This window comes from Cinclus cinclus, chromosome 1, assembly GCF_963662255.1.
Source record: "Cinclus cinclus chromosome 1, bCinCin1.1, whole genome shotgun sequence".
Taxonomy (NCBI): Eukaryota; Metazoa; Chordata; class Aves; order Passeriformes; family Cinclidae; genus Cinclus; species Cinclus cinclus.
In genome coordinates, this window is record NC_085046.1 from 33,442,544 (window position 1) to 33,460,984 (window position 18,441).

The window sequence follows — 18,441 nt, forward strand, 5'->3', positions numbered from 1 at the left end:
GAAACAAACAACAAAACACATACATAAAAGACCTTTTCTGACACCTTCCCATTTTTTCTTCTTGTCCAATGAAGTGGGCCACAAGAAGACCATGAAAGAATTAGGCTTTTATATTGCTCTTGAATACTCCAATAGCAGTGTTTCCCTCACTGTTCAAGACTGCAACCACTTGTTTCACAAACACTTCAGCCTACCTCTACTCCACAGAGGAGCTTTTCTTATTAGTTACTCAGTGCCCAGGTAGGGAGAAGCTCTGCAGTCTTGTCACACTTCATCTGGTCAGGCACAGCCCTGAGCAAAGGTACAGGTGTAACAACAGGACAAAGACTTCTGGGTGAGTAACAGGACTGACCTTTGAGAAGTTCCTACACTTCTTGAAGACATTGCTCTTACCTGTTCTCAGTCCTGCTTCATTATACCTTGCAATCTCCTTTTTTTAATTTACTCCCAAGTTTTGAAATGGTAATTCTCTAATCCCAGAAAATGCTAAATATAGTGGTCCACTGGCACTTTAAAGCTGGAGGATGTTTTTTAAAGAAGCAGCTTAAATTTCTTCCTCTATATTTATTTCCAAGCAGGTATGAGCTGGAGTATAAACCAGAAGTTAGAAGTTTCATGTGTTTATCATCAGTGTGGTATCTTTATTTTGCCAGTAACTAGTGGTTTTTTGTTTGTTTTTTTTTAAATGAAATAAAATTGGATTTTGTTCTTATTTTAGTAGTACATCCAATACATCTGCTACAAATCTGAGACTTTTTTGGAACACACAGACATTTTTCCTCCTTATGAAAACGTCTTTCTGTACCTTTCAAAACTCCATGTAGGGTTAAAACAAAATATTACTAGGAACATACGCACATCCTTTCTACACATGTAGATAGATCTTAAAAACTCCAATTTTTCGACAATAAAGCAGCCAAACATTTTTCAAATTTTCTAAAGACCATGTGGTACATATTTAAGCATTTCTATTTTTACTGACTGAAACTAAAGCTATTCACAAACAGAAGGATGAAAAAAATAGAAGCATCTATGTAGAAAGTAACTTATAAAGTTTAAAGCAGTAAGAACACAAATATTATAAAATCTAGACACTGAAATGACAGTAGCTGTAAGTGATTGTAGTAATTGAACTCTCCCATTATATACTTGTATTGAATTTGCTATTTTGAAAAATAAATTTCTCAAACTGTTTTAAAAACAGGGAAAGCAATACACAACATTGCCATGGTTTTGACACACTACGTATACACATATACACATTACTCAGGTCAAATGAAAAGTCTAAGGGAATGTCTGTTTCCTGAAGTCATTAAAATACATTTTATTCCTTTGTTCTTATCCTTATCCTTTCTTCCACCATTCCTCAATTTTTATCTAGCTACCTCAAGCGATGCATCAAATCTTAAATGGATACTAATTATTCTACACGTTTTTTCCTTTGTCCAGACATTCTTGTTTTTCATTTCTGTGCTGTGAATCCTATAGCAGCTCAGCAGAAGTGGTGTCACACTGAACTGAACCATAGACAGGGAATCGAAGCTCTGTTATGGTGAAACAGGTCTAAAAGCAAACTGCCTCAACTTACAGAGATTCTTTCCTCAGCAACCATTATTTTTAATGAGGCCAGTTTACTTTAGGAATCTTGGCAAAAACCAGTCATTTACTCTAGTCCTAGAGCAATGACTGCAAACTGGGCAAATACAAAGATTACATGCGATGTAAAATCTGCATGTGCATATCATTACATAAAAACCCATGATGTGCTGGGAAAGGGGCCTGCCAAGCTATCGTGTTTGTTAATGAAAATAACAGTTTTATTCCAAACCAGTCCACTGTATCAGATTTGATAGAATAAGTGTTAACTAAACATCATGCTTAAAAGCTTTGATGAGAAAATCTAACACGTTTAACTAAGAAACAGTTCAAGGACAGCAGGAGGCAATTCCAGAACACAGGCGCAATCTATAAAGGCAAACTACCACAGCTTTTTGATGTTAAGTAAGTAGCAATATCAGTATACAACAAAGCTTAGAGGCAGACTGTTGTATCAAGTTTAAAAGTTTAATATCCAGGGTCAAAAGCCTCAATTACCTATTCTACAACATTTCTTAGTGAAGAAATCAGAGTTAAAGTATGATTTACTGAAAGCATAACCTAAATTACCACATGGGGTTCTGCTTATTCCCTTAGTATCTGAATTTTCAGTATCACAGTTATGCTGTGTCTCAGATACTCAGACTACAGCAAAACATGTATGTTCAGATTTCATCGAGGTGGGAGGTCAGAGACACTTTGAAAACATACACATTCCTTAAAATGGAATATATTCATTTAATGGCCTAAGAAAAAGGGTACCAGCTCAAGAGGAGCGGCACTTAGTAAAACTGTGGATAAATTACTGCATTAGCACTTTACATACATACATTTCAGGAGAAAGCATAAAAGTATATATTCAGAAAATACAAAACTGGGGGAAAAAATTCCACTTAATCAAACTAGAGATTTATTATGGTTTTGACAATGTTGTTGTTGTTTAAATTTGTCAAACGGGCTACGTGATACATGTTAATAGCTATTTAATAAGCTATTTAATCGGTGAAATACAATTTTCAAGTTATTTTTCATGGTATGTGCTTTCTTTTGTCCATTTATAAGAGAATGGAGGGCATGATTAAATGGGTAATTCAAAATTGGTAACGGGAAGTGGAGGAAGGCTACCTTTTTAAGGCAAAAGAGGAAGAAAACCCCAACTTCATAATTATACTTTTTAATCTCTATCTAGAATACAACAAGATATCTTTGCACTGGATAGAGAAAACCACAAGGATTATTCTATGTGTTCTTCTCTGCATGCCCACTCTGCAGCTTTTCAGAAATTATCATTACCTTCACTGTGGATGAATTTAAGATAATCCATTAAATAGGAATATAATTATATTGCTATCATGTTACCAAAGCAAAAAATGTTTTGTTGATACCCTGACATGACATCTTTAACACTTTTACCGCTGCAAAAAAAAAATTCTAGAATTAAATCAGTCTGGCTTTTAGGAATATTAAACATCATTATAAGATATTCTAAATTAAGCCCTAATACTTATGGCATATTAATGGGGTGAAGGGAGGAAATGCCTTCCATACAAATCTTTATAAATTGCCAGTTTTGAGCAGGCTGGGCAGCAATGCCACCTGGTGGCTTAGGAAAAGTAACAGGATGCAGTTAGAACAGTGCTTAATGGCTTGGAAAATATGCAATATTCTATAAAAATACCGAACATGGCAATGATGTTTAAGTTAATCATTTGCATTTCTTAGCTAACAAGTCTTTTTTACATTCTGTTGCTCCCAACGCACAGTATTTTAAGTTTTAAAGTTTGCAAGTCAAGATCCAACTTCAACTGGAATTTTACAATTGATTTCAGTTGTGAGTTGAACTTGCTGATGAGTATATTACACTGTAAAGCATCACACACACACACATACACACACATACAGGGTCTAATTCACACAATAAATGCTTAAAGTTGAATTTTTCCCTACTTGGGGAAAAATCAAATACAGCAGAAGTCTAAAAGAAGGGTTACTGAAATGCTTTGTAAAATTACACTGTATAATTAATTCCATAGTAAGAACGTTTTTATGGTGTGTGTTGGTGACCTTTTATTACCATCAAGTTCACAATGCTGGTGGGCTGCCTTTTAATCCCTCCGCAGACAAAGGCCCTAAATAAACACAGATCCCTTCCTGGGAAAAAGTCCTCTCTGGTTAAATGGTAAGGAAATGAGTAAATCATTAGTAATCTTTAAAGCCAAAGCTATAAACTCAAGTTACCTTAAGTTAAAATGAAAGTGTCCTGCAAGAGTTTCAAAGTTCTGTCACAGATAGAAATCTCCAGCTCTTGACTCCAGACTAGGCGCCAGCTGATAAACAAACAATTTAAGTCAAGAGCTGGAGAATTCCCAGCTTTTTCATTTAATGGCTTTGGCCAAGAGTATTTATTGCCTCCAGTTTTATTCTCACTTAGCTCTAAGAGGAAATTTAAACTCATCATTATCTTAAAGCCCCATATGGGCCACAGTCAGCTCACCTGATAGAGCTCCTTTTACTCTGCCTAAGTTCTACTCCCCACTAGAAGTGATGTAATAGTGTAAACTAATTAAATGTAGTTTTAGGCTGACTTTTTAATAGGCTAAATAAATTTTGTTCAATATGGTTTATATTCCCACTTGGAGCAGTAATGATTCCAAAAAATTTAACTTTCCAGTTTCCAGTCTAAACTACTAGTAGTTTACTCCATAAAGGACAATTCAAACAAACAAACAAACAAACAGCCTTCAGAACAAGGGCAGCCAACTGTTAAAAGGAGCTGCACTGAAAATTCTTTGCTAGAAATTGATTCACTGGCACCAGAATGTACACAGAATCGTGAAAAAGCAGACTGTGTGACGGTTCCCATATTTCAAACAAAACATTTCAGGAATGCAAGGACATACATGTAGTTATAATTTGATGTTTAGTACTTGTTCTGTTTTTGGAATGAAAATAAACAAAGCTATGGAGCTGGAAATTAAATATTAACCAAGCATCCATGGATAAGTCAAGATGTTGAATGTGGTGAGCAAATCCAGCATGGAAATGTTTCATTCTAACTCAACAGGAAGGTATCATCATCCTGTGCCTCAGATGCCAGCTTCCTCATTCTTTCCTAAATATATATACTAGAGGAGGTTAGACTTCATTAATACATATTCCAATGCTTATTTCACTGCAGAGATTTTTAAATCCGGCATGATTTAGACTTAGCTCTTCCCACTTCGTGCCAGGCACCTCCTTCTAATAAAGCACATTTGTCCTGTATATTAGAAACTTTTCTCTTAAATAAATTCCATGTATGTCAGAGATGGAGAGAACTGTGCTTAGCAAGAACTGAGCTTAGCAAGAACTGTGCTTAGACTTCTTGTTAAGTATTACCATTCCTAAAGAGTTAATAGAACTCAAACTTGAAACCAGGACGTTGTATACCTCTCTCACCCAGCCCCCGCCCCACAAAATACTTTCCTAACCTGACTTGGCTGAAAAAGCCAATTAATTGTTCCAGTGTCTGCCAAGACTTCTTATTCCTTTAAAAATGCGGATAGTGTTTGAGACAGCTATTCCAAACCCAGGTAACACCCCTAAATGTAGAAAGAATGAGGGAACACGAATTATGATTAGTATTTTAAATGGATTTCTAATGAAACAGAGACATCTTAAAACTACTGTATTTCCAGAATATTTTATCTAAAAAGAGGAACACCAGGTCTTAGATGTCTCTGCTACTCCACTGAGCAGATGGAAGCAGATTAGTGCAAAGTCCATTAAAACATGTGGAACTAGTTCTGCCTTTGTTAGGAACTGATAGTACAGACACTGTGATGTCATGCAAAACACACACACATCAAGCAGTCACCAAGTGACAGACAAGGACCCTTCTGAGCCCAAGCCATTGCAATCCCAACAGAAATTAGTCACTTTAGGTCAAGTTAAGGTCATGGCAAAGCAGAGAAAAAAAAAATTATGACAAACCTTATGCCAAGTATCGGACTCAGTGTTAAGTGAAGGACTGTAATTTAGATCCTTATTTATATTTCTATGTGAATAAGAGATCTGGAATATAATACAGTACTAGGGAAAGCAAGAAAAAAGTCCACAAAACTAATTTGGAAATATTTCTGCTCATTAAGGAGCTCAGACTAAGAAATTGCTGCTAACTGAACTGTACATAGAGTCAATATAAGGAGGAAGGGGCAGCAGTTATTTAAATTTGTTGACAGCATTTTAATTATCATCAATTAAATACACCAGATTTATTGTATGTTTTTCCTGTAACTTCAGATTTAAGTCACAGGTTTTAAATTTTGAAATAATCTCCCATTGAACTTAACAGGAACACTTTTGAAAGTGAAATACTTGTGCACTCTTGAAAATGTACATGTGCAATGTAACACAAGTAAGTTATGAGCCAATATTAACAACTTCTAAATTCTGGGGAAAATTTCAGAGGTTTTCACAAATATATGAAAATTGAAATACAAAAATGAAAACCAGAAGCTGGTTTTTTTGGAAATATCTTTACAACTTTCTGGCCATTTTTTAGTTTGTTTACATTTTCTGCTTTTTAAAGAAAAGAAAAATGTGAAAGCCCAGGTACAACAGTTACAAATACGGCTTCATGGCTGAACTGTGACTTTTACAGCTTATTTTTTCTCTCCCAAAGCTTAATCTCCATGCAGTTTACTTAAACCTATAAAACCTATGGAGTTCTGTCCTTACAGTAAGTACATATTCTTGGCTTCCCTAAGAAGTGTCTGACTGGGTAATGATGTAATGCACAAATTAGCTCCAGAGTTCTAAGGCATTTCCTCAATGCCTCAAGTGCTATTGCCCTCCAAAAACGCATCAGCTTTGGAAGTTCAGATCCAACTGAAGCAGCAGGCAGAGGTGACCAGGTAGTGGTAGTGGTAGGTGCAGGCAGTACCTTCCTAGTAAGAGCTGTCAGTACAGGGGCATATTCCAGTAACTCCTGACAAAGCTGCAAAGTTTCATTGGTTTCAATAACCTACATCAGCATTAGGAACAGTGTAGCAAAACTCTTCGCTAAAGCCATGCATCAATAAAAGAAAAACTCCTTTGAAAATGCAACCCACGTCATGTACTTACAGAAAAGTACCTTTCATATAATAAACCTCTCCAATGCTCCTTTCCCATCAAAATGCTGTATATTTTGTCATTGGAAATCCAGAGCAACATCTTGAATTTAGAAAATGTGTCTTATTTCATCACCAGCGTGGATGCTGATAGAGAATAAAGTGATAGAGATTCAAGAAGGCTCACTCCCAGCTGTGGCCTCATGAGAAACAGCAATATTCCTTACTAGGGTGATGAAGGGTGAAGAAAAATGGACATTATTTCTGCTTCAATTAGAAATTAGGAAGCAGGGGACACAAAAGTGAGTCAGCCACTGCTGTGCTGAAGACAGAAATAAAGCACTAATGACATAACTTGCAAAGCCTAAATATTTAGTTCAGTTTCAAGGTCATGTTTGCATATGTGCTTTGAAAATAACCATGAAATGTTTTAACTCAATGTGATCCCATTTCCAAGACAGGAGTATAAGTCATTGTACTAAGTTATATTTCAACAGGGTTTAAATAATGTACCAACAAGGTTAGCTGCTGGAAATAGCAAACAATAAAACCTTGAACTTAGGTGACACCAAATAAAAAAATCCTGTATGTTTAGTTGGGGATGAAGGATATTGCCAAATAAATGAAAGAATTAGCTTGTAGTTGCATAAAAAGTCCAGTCAAGTCACGCCCAGGATGTCAGCTCTACAGAGTGCTTTGTAACCTTGGAGTTTGAAAGACAACAGCTCAGTAGTGTAAAACAGAGAGATTACACCACAGACACTTAACAGACACCAAGGACACACCTATTCAACTTGCACTAAATTCCCATTTAATTTGACATACTTAAGCAGATGTCTAAGTGTTATGTGCTGAATTGGAGCTTTATAGATGTGTTCTATTAAGGTATTTCTAATGATTTTCTTTGCCTTGACTGCATATAGCTTATACTTCTTGGTCCTTAGCAATAAAGGGATACCAGGGAAAACATTACTAAAATATGTTTTGATAGTGATCGTGTCTTGTGACATTTGCTGTTTATTTAAGCTTCTGTTTCCAGGTTCCAAAGCTGAAAATAGCAGGTTTTAATAGACACCAAACTTTTAGTCTTCTGTGCTTTTAAATGTTAATACCAGCAAACTAAAAATAGACCAATAAAATTTAAAATTAGTTGTCCCTAAAACATTTAAAATTTGGAATTCATTAACCCCTGGAAATAGATGGAAGAAAGCAAGATGGAGAAGACTTTCAAATACTTCAGTAGGATCTAATGTTTTACGGTGCAAAAAGCTGTTTGTATCTGCTGCCATGATTAATTATACCCATACTTCCCTTTTACCTTTTGCTAATAAAACAGAAGACAAAATAAAACAAAGCATTTTCATTACTTGTCTGTCCTGTAATCAGTAATCTGCATGAATTACCTGAAATAAAAAGATACCAAAAGGACAAGAAGCTACCAAACCACATATTTTCTCCCTACTTTGTTTTCCATTGACTAACTTTTTCTTGTAATTCAATAGCAAAGGAAAAAACCAACAAACACTATTGTACTGTACTGCTTCTTGTGTAATGTGGTGAAAAAACTGACTCAGAAACTTGTTTTCCTTTTCCAGCTGTCTTATTTCATCTAATAAAAGCTTCTACCTCCCTGTACACCATTTCCTTTCTTCATACTCTTAAGTCACTATGCAAAAGAATAGCGGTACTTTGTTACTATGATTAGTACTGAAACATTATAGATACCTATTATTACTGCGGCAAGAATTTAATTAGCATAATAATAGAGTACTATGGCAAGAATATCTGACTAAAAGAAGTGTTGAAATCCTCTGTGGTTCAGCGTTCTGGAGCAAGGGAAAACGGCAACTCACACCACTTTTAGACTCTGAGAATTACTGCACCCAAGTAGTAATTTACACAGATCCCACAAGAAATGGCAGAGCCATAGGAAATGCCACTCTTAACCACACAGGGTTACATTTGACTGACAACTGCACTCAGCCCGTCTTTTTCCAATTAAGCTCCATCTGCTTCCTTGGTTGGACTAGTTGGCCTAAGGCCTCTCAACAGGACACCCATTGTATGTTACTTCATCCATTTCCCCAAAAAACCTTTCTCTGCCAGAACCCTGGGGATGCTTCCTCAAAGCATGCCATTGGGCAGGGACAGGCAAGATGGGTGGGTGGACGAGTGGGAGTGGATACGTTGCATGTGAGCATTGGCAGAAACCTGAAAAAGCATGGCCTTAATAACTCCTACACATCCAAGGAAGTGTCTACTAAATAAAATAAAAAGCACCATTTTTCTTTCATTATATAGCCAGACCAAAAAGCTTCTGAAACCAAAATTAAATAGTGTGTTCCCTTCCACTCCCCAACATACACACTCTAAAATAAATAATGGCCAAACTGATTTAAATGAAATTCTGTAGAAGAATTTGTGCTTCGATGAAAATGGCACATTTGAGCCTGAAGCAAAAGTAAAACCGCCAAGTTATAAACCTCTCAAAGGAAGGTTTATAATGGAAATGCCAACAGACCCTTAACTATAGTGGAGCTGTTAGATGCCAACATATAAATAATTCTAGTTTTTGCGGTCACTTACGATAAATTAGATACAGTGCAAGTAGAAACAGTAGGGTTCTGATTCAGTAAACAGTAACAGCCAAGAGTGCATGTTTGGATTTTTAGACAAGTATAGCATAGATTTGATGCTGGCTCTGAAATGGAGTCTATAAGGACATTTGGACTTTTTAAAGTAGTAAGCAAGCCATATTCTGAATTCTTGAGGGCTTGTAAAATAAAAACCTCCTTAACAAGCTTTGCTGCCTACTGTTGCAATCTCCTAAGATTTCTTTACCCCAGTAACCAAAAAAATGCTCCATTCAAGACTGGTGTAATTGTCTACTAAAGAAAACAATGTACTAAGTAAGTGCACATAGTCACATTCAGTGTTAATAATTGCTAAGCATATTAATACAGTGGGAAAAAAAGTACCAGTGACCAAACAGTAACAGATAACCACCTTCTTCTTTAATAGGTATGCCAGTTGTTGCTCTACTAAAAGAAATGCTTTTCAATAGCCCAGCATGTTCTGGAACTGGAAGGATGCATTTAGGTGATCAAATATACTCATTTTGGTCCTGGGAGGAATTAATTGCATTGCTTCACAGCAGTTAAGTCTGATGCCTTAACACGATTTGTTGAGGCAGTGAGAGATGCTGTTTGGGCTCCCTGCAGGAACTTCCATCTTGGACAGTGTGGGAGCCCTCCGAGGCAGCCAAGATTCAGGCTGAGGCTGTTAAGAGGATGCTCTATCTCAGGAAATTCTTCTGCTTGCCAAATTCACATCAGTTTCTCATTTAGTGCTTCTGCTACAATACCCTACCACTGCCCCAGCATCACCCCTAACTCCCCACTAATATAAATCCTAAGATGTGCATCTGCAGAAAGAGGAAAGTTAGACACAGTCTTAGTTTACTCTGTTGGGCTCTACCATGACAACATTTCACATGCTGATAACCTATCCTTTCTCCAGCTGTCCTTAACTTTTAAAAGAGGAAGGAAATCACTGTTCTTCCTGTGCATGTGACATAAAATGCCTTATTCAAGACAAAAAACATCTAGCTGCTAAAATGTTGGACCTCAGAAATCAACCAGGTTGGATCAGCTAACTATGTATAGTCATATGTCTCTACAGATTACCTCCACATTAGTTTCATAATGAAATCCACAAAAATCTGCAAACCCAAGAAATCTAACACAAATGAAACACAAGTAATATGCTACTCAGCCAAAGCTAAAAGTCAACGTGACTTTCCCTGGACTCCCTGTGGCAAACACAGCAAGAGCCACAAGCCACACATTCCCACCATACATTCTCAGAAAGCAATGGAAACACAGATTTAAAACAAAATGACAGCCAAAATGCACATTTCTGACTGCGTATGGTTAAACTATATAGTCACTGAGTAACTAGGATCTTATACAGTTTGCAGCAACTCATTAAATAAAGCAAATGGTTAATAATTACATGTCAGATTAGTATTCCTGTCAATTTGCTAGGCTTCATATTAAAAAAAACCCAAAACCTAACCCCGTTAGTTTACCAGCGGACAAAGAACATACTGGGATACTATCAAATTATTTTGTGGATTTAAAATATGTAAGAGTTTAATGAAGTGCTCCACAGAGTTTCACACTGCTCTCCCCATTTACCACAAATAATTTAACATTGTTCCACAACACAGAATAACTAAAACACAACTGCTTACAGAACCAGGAAGAGAAATGGAAAGTATGGCACCAGGGTAACATTTCCATGCATTACCCTGTTCCCATCAAACCATCTCTTAATGTTTTCTTGCAAACAGATATGGGTCAAAGCTGTATAAGGTTTAGGAAATTCCACACAATGTGTCCCAGCAAAACTGAAGGAATTAGAATAAGAACCAAATTTTAAGGGTTAAAATTATAGGTCAAATACAGTGCAGTAAATAATTTTTTTCCCCACTTCAGGTCCTATGTTGTGCTTGGCATGAAGAGAACTGTAGTTAAAAACTGTTTCTTCAGCTCTGGAACTGCAAGACTGTCCTCTGTCCTCCGTTTTTAAGTAGATTGAAGTAGTGAGCCAACAGGACTAAATACTGTTGGACAAACTGAAAGGTGAATATTTGAATAGTCTGTATGCTGACAGCTGGATTCTAAATGCTCATTAATGGTAAAAGACAATGCTCCTTCCCTTACTGTTTTAGTTCATTATACAAACCATGTGGTTTTTTTTAATATGGTTGAAGGAAGAAGAATTAGGAAATCTTGGTATGTCTATGTGCTCCCTGTGGATTGATTAACCAGGTGTTCTGCTAAGGACAAAAGCTCAAGCTACTGAATTGTCTCACAGTGGGCAGTACCACACTAAACACTGCAAATATAGAATAATTTTCAGGTATTTGCTTGAAGAGCAGAGGGATTACTTCTGCTAGAACATTCTCTCCCCCTTTTTATCCATACAACCTAAGATGCTTTTCAAAATATAAAAATGTCCTCCACTACAAGACAACATTCTGCAATGATCCGGTGACTTAGAATGGCTCCAGATTATAGGATAATATTGTAATAAATAAATCCAATACTTGGCCAATTCATCACTATGATTTTAAAAATGAAATACAAGGAACCCAGAATACTAGCATCATCTAGATGGCGGTCAATGGAAGATCAGCTTTCATTCCTACTCATCCGGGATTCAGCTATTTAGCGGATCAACAAGTGATTTACTTTCAAAGGCCTGCACTACAAGACAAGGTTAGATGTCCCTGCCTGCAAAATTTACTCCATGTGGGTTTGTTTATTTTCTTTTTTTGCTTCTTTAGTTTAAGTATTTAAAGGGCCTTCAAAGGAGTGTTCTTCAACATAGAGCAGTTTGCACAAATGTGTCTTAAGACTTAAGATGTGTCCTAAGGTTCAGACACTTAGGACATAAATGCTTCTTTCCACGTGTCTACTGTAAGATCTGCAGAATTCCCTTGATGAATAAGAGACAAAATAAAACATGCAGTTCTATGCTGGGCCACATCTTCAGTGGCTCAGTCCGTTCAAATAAGTACTGTGATTTAACCCCATCTGGCAAAGAAGTACCATGCAGCCACTCATTCATTCACCCCCCACCCTTCCCCAGTGGGATGGAGAGAAGAAACATAAAAAAAGGGTAAAATCCATTCATTGACATAAGAACAGTTTAGCAACTGAAACAAAATATAATAATTATAACAATAATATCAGTTATATCTATTATTATTATTATTATTATTATTAATAATAATAATAATAAATGTTGCTGAAAAGGGAGGCAACAAAAAGAGCAAAATAAAACCCAAGAATGACAAGTAATGCACTATACAGTTGCTCCACTGACCAATGTCCAGCCCATTCCTGAGCAGCAATCAGCCCCTCCCAGGCAATTCCCCCAGTTCATATACTGAGCATGATGCTCTATGCAATGGAACATAACCCTTTGTCCCGTTCACAGCTGTCCTGGCAATGCCCCTTCCTGGCTTGTTGTGCACCTCCTTATTGACAGAGCATGGGAAACTGAAAGTCCTTGACATGAAGTAAGTGCTACTTAGCAACAACTAAATATCAATGTGTTATCAACTTTATTCTCATTCTAAACAAACAAAAAAAAAAAGGCAATGTACCAGCTACTAGGAACAAAATTAACTCTATCCCAGCTGAAACCATTTAGTCAGGTTTCTCTGGCTTTTATTTTTTTTCCAAAAAACAAGAATTCCACACAGACTAAAATAATCTGTTTAAGGCAACATTGAATTACAAGTACAACTGCTTTTTATTAAGATTCAGAGAAAACTGCATTTTCTCTAGTGTTCCTTGCTGGTGGGGCTGCCCCCTTGCTGATGGCCATTGCACAGGCACGGGGCACTCCCAGTCTACTCTGGGTGGTGCCTTCCAGTTCTGGTGTGCCTGGTGTTGGGCTCACTACTGACATGTGCACCAGTCACATTTAGCATAGCATAGAATTAGAGCTCATATGGAGTCAGGGGATTATTGAAGTCTGGTGCTCATCATCCCCACTGTCCCAAAAGCACAGGAATCATGCTAGGTTTTTTTGACTACATGAAAAATATACACTTTGAACAAGGCACTCCATTGAAAGAACAAAAAGAGAGAAAAAGAAGCCCATGAATGTTTAAAACCAAAACAAACTTTGTAGAAAGCTTCAAAGTCATCACTTCATTTCTGAAACATTCCCAAACACCACCTGCGATCCCTTAAATTTAAACATTCTCTAGGAGAAGCAATCAAAAATTTAAAAATGAAATTAAATTAACTTTTAATCCCTTGGATTTACATCAGGCTGGCATTTACAGATCTTTCTTACTCTGGGTATCTCAGAACATTTGACAGGAAGAAGCAGATACTAGCACTAAAGTAACCACAAACAAACAGAGCAGTTATTAGGAATGTGGTAACAGCTCACATGCAGCCGTGAATATTAGAACCATTTTTACTGAGAGAAGGAATGTTGGCTCTAACTCTGCAGTTATTCCTTACTCTTTTTCAAAGAATGCCACAGAGATTTCTAACTTCCATCTGGACAGTTTTCCTTTAACTGTTTTTGAACACCATGTGCGAGAACACAACAGGATTGCAGACATTAGAGATGGAAAAGACCGATTAGATCATGTAGCCATCCTCTTCCCAGTCGCAGATTTTCCCCTACAGAATAGTTCCTAGCACTTTGCCCAGTACAGTTTAAAGCATGTTGAGATATTTGGCTTCAACCATCTCCTTTGGAAATTATTCCACAGTGTATGAAGAATGTCGTTAGGACATTTCTTCTGGTAGACACGGCACGCATTTTTCTTTCCTTAATGATTTCCAGCCTATTATTCCTAGTCATATCCCATTGAGCCAGCCTGAATAACTCATCTTTACACCTTCGAATAAATGGAGACAGATATGTTTCTCTGCACATTGGCGACTAGTTAGCCAGACTACACACAATTTTATTGCCAAAATATATAATATGCTTTAATAAAATCATTTATTCCATCCTTTTAGTCATTGTAGGATAGTTGTCTCCACCCCAATGAACACTTTTAGATGAATACTCTCAACAAATTACATGTTTACTCCCTCTTACCTTGTGCTACCTTTTATTTTACTTTATAGAGAATGCAAAAGGGATAATAGGCTTACACAAAAAAAACAGCCTTACAAAGTCAGCACATCAGTAAATATACTACCTAACTCTTCTGAAACAGTAGCTGCTGCCAAGTCAGTGATATTTGCACAGGGTTTATACTTCCTCCTCTCCCTGTGTCAAAAAACACATTTTACCAATGTGTAAGATTTTCAAGATCTTCAGTTCTTTCTTCTCTCCAAGAAAAGAGATCTATTAAACTAGCTTTATTTTGACAAACAAGTACTGTTATATAATTTAAATCACAAGTTAATAGAAATCAGAAGCTTTTCAAGAATCTCAGATTTCAAAATACTACTTCATCCTAACTTCAGCTTCCTTAAATCAGTTCAGCCAGTTTTTCCTTTTTTGTCATCAGTTACTTCCTACATTATTTTCCCTCACCTAAATTTGAGAATAACTCAGGAAGTAATACTTTTCACACTACCTTTAGTATTAAAGTTGTACACTGTAATTTCTACTACCATCCCTAGATCAGAGACTTTGAAAAAAATAAGTATGATCAATTGCATTCAGCAAAAAATGTAAACAGAGAAATTAAGGAAGATGTTAGGAAAGAAAAAAAATTACACAAGGCATGTAGTGACTGAGGAAGAGCAAAACAAGTGAGGTAACCATTTAGGCTTTTAAAATAAAGCATAAAAACATAAACTCAGAAACAATAATGAAGTAAATACTGCTAAGCCTTTAGATGTTTTTCCTTACCAACAAGAACACCTGCTATTGAGGAGGATAGGTCAGAATTATTAGTTCTAAATTCACAAACCTGCTCCATCTTTATAGCATTTCAAGGATCCTAACAGAGCCAATCACTGCATTACCAGACCAGAAAACCAAAACCACACCAAACCTCTCTACCACTGAATTCAGGACATTCATTATTTTAATCTTAGTGTTTATTAAAAAATACATGATGTCTCAAATAAGAGACATTGAATTAACACACCAACTTCCCACTCCCATAAAGTCATAATATCCCATTTCTCTAAAGACGCACAAAGCTAAAGAAACAAAGCAGACACAACTTAATGAAGCCAGTACAAGTAGCTCTACAAGGGCTCCCCAACAAAGACAGGTCTATTAAATCAGTTTAATTCTGGCAAAGATATTGATTATGCATCTTTATTACAATAGAATTTACAAGCTAAGAGATGCAATATTTGAACTACTCATTCCTAATTCCAATTATTTAGTCTAGTTTGAAAGTGTCTTTCAAATCATCTCTGCAAACACTGGTGTGCATAAAGTTTTAACTCCTCTGTTTCCCTTGGAAAAGGCACAGCACTAAGTGCCTTTAACATTCAAGTAAGAGAAACACATAATTCACTTCTCCTCTTTTAGGAAGGTGCCATTTCTAAGAAAATGAAACAAACAAACAAAAAAAGCTGTAATCCTGAAACATATTGCTCTTTGAAATAAAATAAATAAAAGAAAATATCTCCAGAGTGTTTCTAATAATTTTTTTCCTTTGCTCCATATTAAGTAGAGAAATGGCCATGCAGGGAATAAGTCTACAATGTACCCCTCAAGGACACACATTATACTTTACATTACCAGTGACCTGAAGTCTTAACTTGTCAGAGTTATTACTACTACTGTTTCCAACACTTAATGATTAGCTGAAGTTTATGGAAGCAGTACTATAAGATGAAACAGTTTGAAATTACAGCTTGAACAGAAACTACAACCTCTTCTAGCCACCTCCAGTGCACAGTTTCTATAAAAAAAAATCTTTTATTCTACTCTTTATTACCATTTTAGCTACATGACTACAGTTCCCTATATGACAGCTGTTATTAACAATTAGCAGTCTGACTTTTTAACGGACTACTCTCTTGTCTAAAGGATACACTAAGAAGGAAGATCTAAAGTTTCACTACCTTAAAGAACCAGTTGAAAAGTTGAAAACTTTTTTTCATACCTCCAAAATCAGAAAAACAAATCAAGTTGTCACATCTTTTTGTGAAGTTCCAGTAGAATACAGTACAATGTATTTTGAGCAGATATAGAGCTGATATGATTTCAATAGTCAGTGGAAGGGGAAAAAAGTTGAAAAGGTTGTATCTGAACCCTAACAATGCTTACAACATAGAAAGAATTACGTTAGAAATTAAAAAAAAAATCAGCCAATGTACTTCAGGAAATGAATATCTTGTGTACTGAGTTAGAGAGAGAGAACTATTACAGCAGTGTCAGTGAAGCCACTAGAGAAAGTTAGCCCTTTCTCACCACAAGGTGAGAATATGTATCATACTTCTACTGAAATCAGTAGGAGGGCAAATTTGACACAATTCTTGAAAGCTAAATTTAGGTCCTGTACTTATCCAGTAGTACCTTGTGCCAACAGAAGTCAGTTTTAAATATGCTTCTGTGATAACATGTGCTTTAAAATACTTTTATACATATAAAGATGAAGTACTCAATCTTTGCAAAGAGATAATTTTCCTGTCTAGATTTGAAAAAAAAAAATTAAATAAACATGGATTTTGAAGATGTTTTCCCTTTTGTCCCATGCTCACAAAGAGGTCACCAGGGCAGCACTGAGAACCATGACACAACTTTCTCATGTGGACCTGCAAGAGATCCTGATCCCAGGCTAAAGCGATTGCTCTTTCTAGACAGCATTAGCAGCATAATCTGCATGCAACTATGGGGATGAGAAGTATTTTCTGAAGTCACTTAATACAAAATAACACTATAGCGAATTGGTTCATCAACTTCTACTTAATGGGTCCTGACTGTAAGCTGCAAGTAAATGCTACAGGCCAATCGTATGAAGAAGACAGCACTGCTATGTTGGCATGCAGGCCCATCTGAAAAAGATCAAGAGAAAGAATCTTTTGGGGTCAAGGCTGCAAACAAAACACTAAAATCTGGCCCTAATGATATGCCCAGAGATTCTTCATTTGCAATGTCAGGACAGGATTAAAATCACCACTCTCTCCATCTCTCTCTCTCTGTCTCGGGTTTACAGACCAAGCAATTTTCAAAAGATTATTCAGTTTCTGAACTTGTTCACAGTGCAGATGAATGTTAACATCAGGCAACACCCAAATACCTAAAAAACACAAGTGGAGTTGTCCTCCAGTAACAGCTAGTAAACAGACAGCTCTAAAGAGGACAGTTCAGGCATGCTGCTTTCTCTTCCTCCTCCCTATGTCCCACAAACACTCCCCTTGAAACTCCTGCCAACTCTTTTGCATTGCACAGCAACAGCATAGTGCCTGCCAATTTTTAGAGAGCCAAGCATACTTCTCCATTTAGTGTTTTGTCTGAAGGCCAACAATGCAGTCAGGACATACAAAAATACCGCAAAGACTTGATGTGTTAGGTACTGAAAGACGGAAGGAACAAAACATAACATTAAAGGGTTTTTTCCAACAGACTTAACATCTCCACATTTCTAGTAAGTGCCCACTTTAAACATGATTTGTACAGAGCACTCCTTGGGCTTCACAAATACATTAAGGACTAGAAAGTTAAGTATATTCTTTCCCCTTTATTCAGGCTATCCCTCAATCTGTAACTGACAGTAGTCACCATGTTATTTGTATTCAGATAAACCACTAACTCAAAAAAAGCCATCTGCATTCATACTAGTGAACTATATATTACTATATTAACTCTGTCTTGGCCTTTTCATTTTCTCAAGGAACAAAACCCCCTAAACAGCTAAAGTTCTTTCAGAATCCAACTTTTCCTTTTTTTTCTTTGTAGTTATAGTCAGCCTTACACCAAAAACTTATAGGTAAAAATAAATTATACAGATTTCTAAAAGGTAAACAATTCCCTTGGGAAAATAACATACTCGGCAGAAAGGGATTGAAGAAAACAACAGAGAAGTAGGTCGGAATTGCCCAACTGATAGGCAGAAAGCCATGCTGTGTTTAAAATAAGGATCAGAGAGATACATAATCCATACACAATACAAATTTTCTGTGGATTTTCTTCTCAGCCTGATTAGCTATCTAGCTTTACATGACAGAACCAACATTTTGGCTGGGAAGCAGGAATCTTGTCTTCTCCATTATATTCTTTAATATCACCT

At 36.5% G+C, this 18,441-nt stretch overlaps 1 protein-coding gene across 1 annotated transcript in view; it reads right to left on the minus strand.

Annotated features, from left to right (window-relative positions):
* The window catches only part of HIBADH (3-hydroxyisobutyrate dehydrogenase), an 83,004-nt gene that overhangs the window by 48,541 nt on the left and 16,022 nt on the right, over window positions 1-18,441 (minus strand). The gene's annotated exons all lie outside the window — the stretch shown is intronic.